The 9,698-nt window shown below is 40.4% G+C and overlaps 1 non-coding gene across 1 annotated transcript; it reads right to left on the reverse strand.

Moving 5' to 3' along the window:
* Window positions 1-108, reverse strand: LOC148565526 (small nucleolar RNA R71). Its single transcript, XR_015885444.1, has one exon. It is a non-coding gene; the product is annotated as a small nucleolar RNA R71 (small nucleolar RNA).
* Window positions 109-9,698: the final 9,590 nt, after the last annotated feature.

The following is a 9,698-nucleotide window of genomic DNA, read 5'->3' on the forward strand; positions in this document are numbered from 1 at the left end:
AAGCTTAGAGTGGAAGTCCAAACCTTTAGACAGAAGGATGGTGAGTCCCTCTATGAAGCTTGGGAGAGATACAAGCAATTGATCAGAAGGTGCCCTTCTGACATGCTTTCAGAATGGAGCATCATAGGAATTTTCTATGATGGTCTGTCTAAACTATCCAAGATGTCATTGGATAGCTCTGCTAGAGGATCTCTTCATCTAAAGAAGACGCCTGTAGAAGCTCAGAAACTCATTGAAATGGTTGCAAATAACTAATTCATGTACACTTCTGAAAGGAATCCTGTGAATAATGGGATAGCTCAAAAGAAAGAAGTTCTTGAGATTGATACTCTGAATGCCATATTGGCTCAGAATAAAATATTGACCCAATAAGTCAATATGATTTTTCAGAGTCTGTCTGAAATGCAAGCAGCAACAGACAGTACTAAGGAAGCTTCCTCTGAAAAAGAAGCTTATGATCCTGAGAACCCAGCAATGGAAGAGGTGAATTATATGGGAGAACCCTATGGAAACACCTATAATCCTTCATGGAGAAATCATCCAAATCTCTCATGGAAGGATCAACAGAGACCTCAACAAGGTTTCAACAACAATAATGATAGAAGAAACAGGTTTAGCAATAGCAAACCTTTTCCATCATCTTCTCAGCAACAGACAGAGAACTCTAAGCAAAGCCACTCTGACTTAGCAAGTATTGTCTCTGATCTAATTAAAACCACTCAAAGTTTCATGACTGAAACAAGGTCCTCCTTTAGAAATTTGGAGGCACAAGTGGGTCAGCTGAGTAAGAAAATTACTGAACTCCCTCCTAGTACTCTCCCAAGCAATACAGAAGAGAATCCAAAGAGAGAGTGCAAGGCCATAAACATGTCTCACATGGCCGAACCTGGAGAGGAGGAAGAGGCAGTGATCTCCACTAAGGAAGACCTCAATGGACGTCTACTGACCTCCATGGAGTTCCTTGATGAGGAACCATGGGAATCTGAGGCTCACACTGAGACCATAGAGATTCCATTGAATTTACTTTTGCCATTCATGAGCTCTGATGAGTATTCTTCCTCTGAAGAGGATGAAGATGTCACTAAAGAGCAAGTTGCTAAGTACCTTGGAGCAATCATGAAGCTAAATGCCAAGTTATTTGGTAATGATACTTGGGAGAATAAACCTCCATTACTCATCAAAGAATTGGATGACTTGACTAGGCAGAGATTACCTCAAAAGAGACAAGACCCTGGAAAGTTCTCAATCCCTTGTATCATAGGCACCATGACCTTTGAGAAGGCTCTGTGTGACCTAAGGTCAAGCATAAACCTTATGCTTCTCTCTGTAATGGAGAAGCTAGGGATCATTGAGGTACAAGCTGCAAGAATCTCACTAGAGATGGCAGACAATTCAAAGAAACAGGCTTATGGACTTGTAGAGGATGTCTTGGTAAAGGTTGAAGACCATTACATCCCTGCTGATTTCATAATCCTAGAAACTGGGAAGTGTATGGATGAATCCATCATCCTTGGCAGACCCTTCCTAGCCATAGCAAAGGCTGTGATTAATGTTGACAGAGGAGAATTGATCATTCAAGTGAATGAAGACTCCCTTGTGTTTAAAGCTCAAGGATATCCCTCTGTAACCATGGAGAGGAAGTATGAAGAGCGTCTCTCAATACAGAGTCAAACAGAGCCCCCACAGTCAAACTCTAAGTTTGGTGTTGGGAGGTTCCAACATTGCTCTGAACATCTGTGAGGCTCCATAAGAGCCACTGTCAAGCTATTGACATTAAAGAAGCGCTTGTTGGGAGGCAACCCAATTTTTACTTATCTATGTTAAATTTCTATTTTCTATTGTTATTTTATGTTTTCTGTAGGTTGATGATCATGTGAAGTCACAAAAACAATTGTAAAAGCAAAAACAAAGTGAAAAACAGAATGAAAAATAGAACACCCTGGAGGAGACAGTTACTGGCGTTTAAACGCCAGTAAAGGTAGCAGAATGGGCGTTAAACGCCCAGTCTGGTACCATTCTGGGCGTTTAACGCCAGGAATGGGCACCAGACTGGCGTTTAACGCCAGGAATGGGCAAGAAGCTGGCGTTAAATGCCAGAAATGGGCAGCAGCCTGGCGTTTAACGCCAGGATTGGCAGAAAGGGGGCATTTTGCATGCCACTTGGTGCAGGGATGAGATATCCTTGACATCTCAGGATCTGTGGACCCCACAGGATCCCCACCTATCCCACCACTCTCTCTCTTCTTCACCCATTCACCAATCACCTTAATACCTCTTCCCCCAAAACCCCTCACCTATCAAATCCTACCATTCTCTTCACCACTCACATCCATCCTTCTTAAAACCCTACCTACCTCACCATCCAAATTCAAACCACTTTCCCTCCTAAACCCACCCATAATGGCCAAACCATACACACCCCTCTCACTCCTATATAAACCCATCTTCACTCCTTCATTTTCACATAACCTAAACACCACTTCTCCCCCTTGGTCGAAACACAAAGCCCACTCCATCTCCTCTATTTCTTCTTTTTCTACTCTCTTCTTTCTTCTTTTGCTCGAGGACGAGCAACCTTCTAAGTTTGGTGTGGTAAAAGCTAAAGCTTTTTGTTTTTCCATAACCATTAATGGCACCAAAGGCCGGAGAAACCTCTAGAAAGAGGAAAGGGAAGGCAAAAGCTTCCACCTCTGAGTCATGGGAGATGGAGAGATTCCTCTCAAGGGTGCATCAAGACCACTTCTATGAAGTTGTGGCCAAGAAGAAGGTGATCCCCGAGGTCCCTTTTAAGCTCAAAAAGGGCGAATATCCGAAGATTCGACATGAGATCCAAAGAAGAGGTTGGGAAGTTCTCACCAACCCCATTCAACAAGTCAGAATCTTAATGGTTCAAGAGTTCTATGCCAATGCATGGATCACCAAGAACCATGATCAAAGTGTGAACCCAGACCCTAAGAATTGGCTTACAATGGTCCGAGGGAAATACTTGGATTTTTGTCCGAAAAATGTAAGGTTGGCATTCAACTTGCCCATGATGCAAGGAGATGCACACCCCTATACTAGAAGGGTCAACTTTGATCAAAGGTTGGACCAGGTCCTCATGGACATATGTGAAGAGGGCGCTCAATGGAAGAGAGATTCAAGAGGAAAGCTGGTTCAACTAAGAAGGCATGACCTCAAGCCCGTGGCTAGGGGATGGTTGGAGTTCATCCAACGCTCAATCATTCCCACTAGCAACCGGTCCGAAGCTACTATAGACCGGGCTATCATGATTCATAGCATCATGATTAGAGAGGAAGTAGAAGTTCATGATGTTATATCCCAAGAACTCTACAAGGTGGCAGACAAGTCCTCTACTATGGCAAGGTTAGCCTTCCCTCATCTCATTTGTCACCTCTGCAATTCAGCTGGAATTGACATAGAGAAAGACATCCTCATTGATGAGGACAAGCCCATCACTAAGAAAAGGATGGAGCAAACAAGAGATTCCACTCATGAACAAGAGCATGAGGAAATTTCTCATCATAAAATCCCTGAGATGCCTCAAAGGATGCATTTTCTCCACAAAACTATTGGGAGCAAAATCAATACCTCCCTAGGAGAATTAAGTTCCAACATGGGACAACTAAGGGTGGAGCACCAAGAGCATTCCATCCTCCTCCATGAAATTAGAGAAGACAAAAGAACCATGAGAGAGGAGCAATAAAGGCAAGGAAGAGACATTGAGGAGCTCAAGCACTCCATAAGATCTTCAAGAGGAAGAACAAGCCGCCATCACTAAGGTGGACCCGTTCTTTAATTTCCTTGTTCTTTATTTTCCTGTTTTTCGAATTTTTATGCTTATGTTATTTATGTTTATGTCTTTATTACATGATCATTAGGGTCTAAGTGTCTATGCCTTAAAGCTATGAAAATGAATCTATCACCTTTCTTAAATGAAAAATGTTTTTAAATTGAAAAAGAAAAAGAAGTGCATGAATTTCAAATTTTAAAACAGTTTAATTATTTTGATGTGGTGGCAATACTATTGTTCTTCTGAATGAATGCTTGAACAGTGCATATTTTTGAATTTTATTGTTTATGAATGTTAAAATTGTTGGCTCTTGAAAGAATGAATGGAAAAGGAGAAATGTTATCTAATGATCTGAAAAATCATAAAATTAATTCTTGAAGCAAGAAAAAGCAGTGAAAAGCTTGCAAAAAAAAAAAAGAGAAGCAAGTAGAAAAAGCCAATACCCCTTTAAACCAAAAGGCAAGGGTGATAAAAAGGATCTAAGGCTTTGAGCATCAGTGGATAGGAGGGCCCACAGGAATAAAATCCTGGCCTAAGCGGCTAAACCAAGCTGTCCCTAACCATGTGCTTGTGGCGTGAAGGTGTCAAGTGAAAACTTGAGACTGAGCGGTTAAAGTCGAAGTCCAAAGCAAAAAGAAGAGTGTGCTTAAGAACCCTGGACACCTCTAATTGGGGACTCTAGCAAAGCTGATTCACAATCTGAAAAGGTTCACCCAGTTATGTGTCTGTGGCATTTATGAAACTTAGAGTGGCCTTAGATAGATCAGAGACTATATTTGCTAAGCTAGATGGATTCTGCTCAGAATTCTCTGTCTGTTGCTGAGTGGATGATGAAAAAGGTTTGCTATTGCTGAACCTGTTTCTTCCACCATTATTAAAGCCTTGTTGAGGATTTTGTTGATCCTTCCATGAGAAATTTGGATGTTTTCTCCATGAGAGATTATAGGTGTTTCCATAGGTTTCCCCCATGTAATTCATCTCTGCTATTGCAGGGTTCTCAGGATCATAAGCTTCTTCTTCAGAAGATGCCTCTTTAGTACTGTTGGATGCAACTTGTAATCCATTCAGACTCTGAGAAATTATATTGACTTGCTGAGTCAATATTTTGTTCTGAGCCAATATGGCATTCAGAGCATCAATTTCAAGAACTCCCTTCCTCTGAGGCGTCCCTGACGAGAGGCTTTTTACCAGTAAAGAGATTCATAGAAACAGTTGCGTTGTAGATATAGTCTCTAAACCGACAAGAATCCCTTCGTACAAACGTTTTGGGTGTTACAAGTAACAAACCCCTTTAGAAATTGTTAACCGAGTATTCAAACCTCGGGTCGTCTTCTCAAGGAACTGCGAGGAAGTATGTTCTTATTATTGGCTATAGAGGTTGTAATCGGGGTTTAGAAGATGAGAAGCAAGTAATTTGAATGACAGGTAAAGTAAATGGCAATTAAAAATAAATAAATACTGTAAAGCAAACTTTTGGCAAGGTAAGAGAAGTTGGAGGTCCAACGTAGTTATCTCTCTCAACTATAATGAAAGTTGAATCTAAACTCCACTTGATCAACCTGTACCAGGGAAAGGAAAGTCAAGGGACTAATTAAATTGACCTTTGAATCCTATTTATTTCCTAAGAAAAGGTTGGGATTACTTAAGTTCAGCTCAATTAGCAAGATAACGATTATCAATTATGTTGAGTTTAATAACTGTTGAGTTACTAAATTCTTAACCAGAATCAAAAGGGGAAAAAGTAAAATTGCTGGAATAATAAAAATGTCCTTAGATGGGAAGCAATGGTAACTTAAATCAAAAAGAACAATCATAAACTAAAAATACCTCAATTATCATTAATTCAAATAATAGTCTGTAACATGGAAGAATTCTTAGATCAAATTATAATAATCAATTCAAATGTTGGAATAAATAAATAGAAGTAAAACTAAAATAAAAGAACATTAAACTTGGGATCCAGAGTTACTCTTAAAACAAGAAGAAATCCTAAATCCTAAAAGAGAGAGAGAAGATCTCCCTCTCAACTAAATCTAAATCATTGAAAGGTAAAATATGCGAGCTCTCCTTGAATGGGTGCATTCCCACACTTTATAACCTCTGGTCTATGCTGTCTGTACTTGGATCTGGGCTAAAAAGGGCTTCAGAATTCGCTGGGGGCGTATTCTATAAATTCTGATGCGTGGCCTCTGTCACGCGTCCGCGTGGGTCACGCGGTCGCGTCATTTGGAGCTTTTCCTTGCCACGCGGTCGCGTCAGTCATGCAACCGCGTCATATGCGTTCTGCTTAAGGCGCGCGGTCGCGTCAGTCATGCGGCCGCGTCGCTGCTGATTCGTGCTTGGCACGCGATCGCGTCATCCATACGATCGCGTGGATACCAGTTTCCTTAAAGCTCCGTTTTGCTTTCTCCTTCCATTTTAGTATGTTTCCTTTTCCATCCTTTAAGTCTTTCTTCCTTAGAAAATCTGAAACTACTCAACACACTGATCACGGCATCGAATGGAAATAAAGGTAATTAAAATAATTAATTTTTAAAGCTTAGGAAACATGTTTTTCACAATATGACATAATAAGGAAGGGAGAGTAAAACCATGCAATTAATGTGAATAAGCAGGTGAATGATTGTATAAATCACTCAAATTAAGCACAAAAAAACTCATGAAATATATGTTTATCAACCTCCCCACACTTAAACACTAGCATGTCCTCATGCTAAATCCAAGGTAAATAATTAAGGTTAAAGTGATGGAATGTCATGCAATGCAACCTAATTTAAATGCAACTACCTAAATGAATGATGCATCATGCAACTCTAATTTATTCACTCATATATAAAGCTTACATGTAGCCAAGTTAATTCACATTCTCAAGGAGTCATGTATATATATAGCCAAATCTTAAATAATAAAGCATTTTAGCAAATGAGATGGGAAAGAAAAATTTGTACAAACTTACAAAACAATTAGTAAATTTAAGCACAGATATATGTTGATGAGTTATTGAACCCTCACTGGATTTTGTGTTTACTCTCTAGTCACTCAGTGTTTCTTGGGTTTATTCACTCTATTTTTCTTTTTATTCTTAATTTCTATAGCTTTGTTTTTCATCTAACTAATCATCAATTATAGAATATAGTCATACCAAAAAGTCATGAGATGGTAAGGATAAGGATTTTATGTATAGGGTCAAGTGAGCTAATAAGTGAATCCTTAATTAGACTAAGATCTCACCTAATATACATATTTAGTAAAACAAAATCTCTTTACCTATTTTCCCATATTATCCCACTTATTGTTACATCCTCATGTTTCACTTTTTGCTTTTTCTATTCCATGTGCATTGCTTTTATTTTGCATTAGGGAATTTCTTTTGTATCCCCTTTTTAATAAATGCTGAAAAATAACTCTTTTTTTTAAGGCACATGGCAATTAAAGCACTTTGATTTTCTCATGAACATGCTTCCCAAATTTATTTTATTTCTTTTAACTTCTCTACCTTTTTGTTTCTATCATCCATGTTCCCAAAAGGTTTCCCACATTTAACTCTATTCATGATTTTCTATCTTAAGCTAACCAATGATTCACTTGGGATTTTCTTTTGTTTTTCTACTTAAGGCTAGTAATTTGGCTAAATAGAATAAAGGGGTTTTAAAAGGCTCAAGGGGGCTAACAAGGGTGATGTAAAAGGTAGGCTAATTTGGGGTGAGTGAGCTAAAATCAAATGATGGCCTCAATCATTCTCTTGGTATGTATCTATTCTATATTCTATAATTGGACATATAGATTAAAGCAAAGGAAAGAACATCAAAATAAAAAGAAATGTAACACACAGAAATGAAATTATGGTTTGAATACAACCATACAATTTAAGCTCAAGACTCACAGGCTGTGTGTTCTCTAACTCAAGCATCATATATCATTTATATATTGTATGCAGGTTTAGTTAAAAATTCCCATTATTCTCATAAAAAAATTATTTAGGGTGGCTTTTAAAGTTTTAATGTTCCTCCTTGATGAAATGTTGTCAGCTTAACTACATCATGTAATGCTATATACAAGTTTTGTGGATTTAAATCTGATATGTTCAATTTCCTAGCTTACTTCCTTTTTATATTTTTCAATTTAAACTATACTATCTTATGCTAAAAAGGGTAAACTATACTAATTAATCCACTAATAAATCAGAATTGCAAACTAAACTAAATAACTAAAATAAACTAAATGGCTAAAATATGAACTAAAGATGCAAAATGCAGAAAATAAAGTAAAAATACATAAAAGCAATGTATAAGTACTCAGAAAATAACAGTAAAAGGAAAAATACAAAAAAATATCCGAAATAAAAGAAAAAGTATGTAGTGGTTCACCAAAATAAACGCCAGAGATGGCGACCTCCCCACACTTAAAAGGAAGCATCGTCCTCGATGCTCAATCAAGCCGGGTGTGAAGGAGTGTCATCACTGGGAGGGATGGTAGCTGGAGTCTCAGTGGTGGTGGTGGCTGAGGGTCTGGCTGCTGTGGCAGAGGTGTGGACTGGATCGGGATCTCAAGATTCGCAGCCTCAATCTGATGTGGGACCGCTGCCTGTGGTGCGGCAGGTGCTGCCTCCTAAGGATGGGTCTCTGCCTCGGGCGCATCCGCCTCCTCCTCAGATGCCTCGGATGGTGTGTCGAGCTCGGAGGAAATGTCGCCAGATCGTATCATCAGCTTTAGGTGCTCATAGCGCCGCTTGTTGCGATGCTCCATCTGGTCAAGTCGTCGGAACAAGCGGTGCACCAGATGATAGACGGGCTCTGTGGCAGGTGGAGGTGCAATGGTGGTAGCAGGGGTAGGTGGTGCAGCAGTGGAGGAAGAGGGTCCAGTAGACAGTGGGGCTGACTTATCAGTAGCAGTGAATGGTGGTGGTCTGTGGCCCAAGGCTAAGAAGTTCTGGCTGTGCGGAATGATCTTCCTGCAATCTGCCGCTGGTGGTCTCTCATCGGCATCCTCCCATGGCACGTCAGCTCGACGGCCAAGCTGTGTAACTAGATATGGAAAGGGGAGGGTGCCTCGGACGTGGACCCTGGCCATATAATGCCGAATGAAACGTGGCAGATAAAGGTCCTTACCCTCCAGCACACACCAAAGGAGGGTGATCATAGCAGCCGGGATCTCCGTCTCGTGAGTACTCGGCATCACATAATTACTCAAGATCTGATGCCATAACCGAGCCTCATCGTTTAAGTATGCTCTCTTGATCCCTCTAGGCATGGTAGTGTCCTGACCCATCTCCCAAGGGACTGTCGGGTCGAGAGCTATCCGTGCCTTTACAGCATCCCAATCAAACTGCATCTGACGCATGTCCTCCTCAGCCTTTGAATAACCATCAGGCTGATCGGACTTGGCTGGGAGCCGGAGAATGTCCTCTAAGGCCTCCTCAGTGACCAGAATTTGTTTTCCTCTCAGGTTCACTGCATCTAGGGTGGTGAGGTAGTAGTTGCAGTAGAATTCCCGGACCCAAGATGCGTTGACCTCTGTCAGTATTCTCTCCAGAAAGAACCAGCCCCTTTGCTTAATTTGCTCAGTGGTGTACTGCTGGAGGGCTTCTGGAATCTTCAGAATTCGCTCCAGGTATAGATTTCTGGAGTTTGCAAAAGCCGGGTACTTCAGCTCACAGTACCGGTTTGCAAATTTTATAGGATCAGTCGCAGGGAGCAGCTGGTCAGCTTTTTCCTGCTGTGTGAAGTTCTTCTCCCGCCATGAAGAATCGTGCATTAAAGCAATGATGGACTGGGAGGAATCTCCTCTCTTGCGCTTGCCAGTAGCCTTGCCTTTTCCTTTCCTCTATGAGGCAAACATCCTGAAAAACAGAAAATCAGGATATGGATAAAAATAGGAAAGCAATTAGGCAATTAAATAAAGGAAA

Source organism: Arachis ipaensis, chromosome B5, assembly GCF_059453495.1.
Source record: "Arachis ipaensis isolate K30076 ecotype BB chromosome B5, ASM5945349v1, whole genome shotgun sequence".
NCBI lineage: Eukaryota > Viridiplantae > Streptophyta > Magnoliopsida > Fabales > Fabaceae > Arachis > Arachis ipaensis.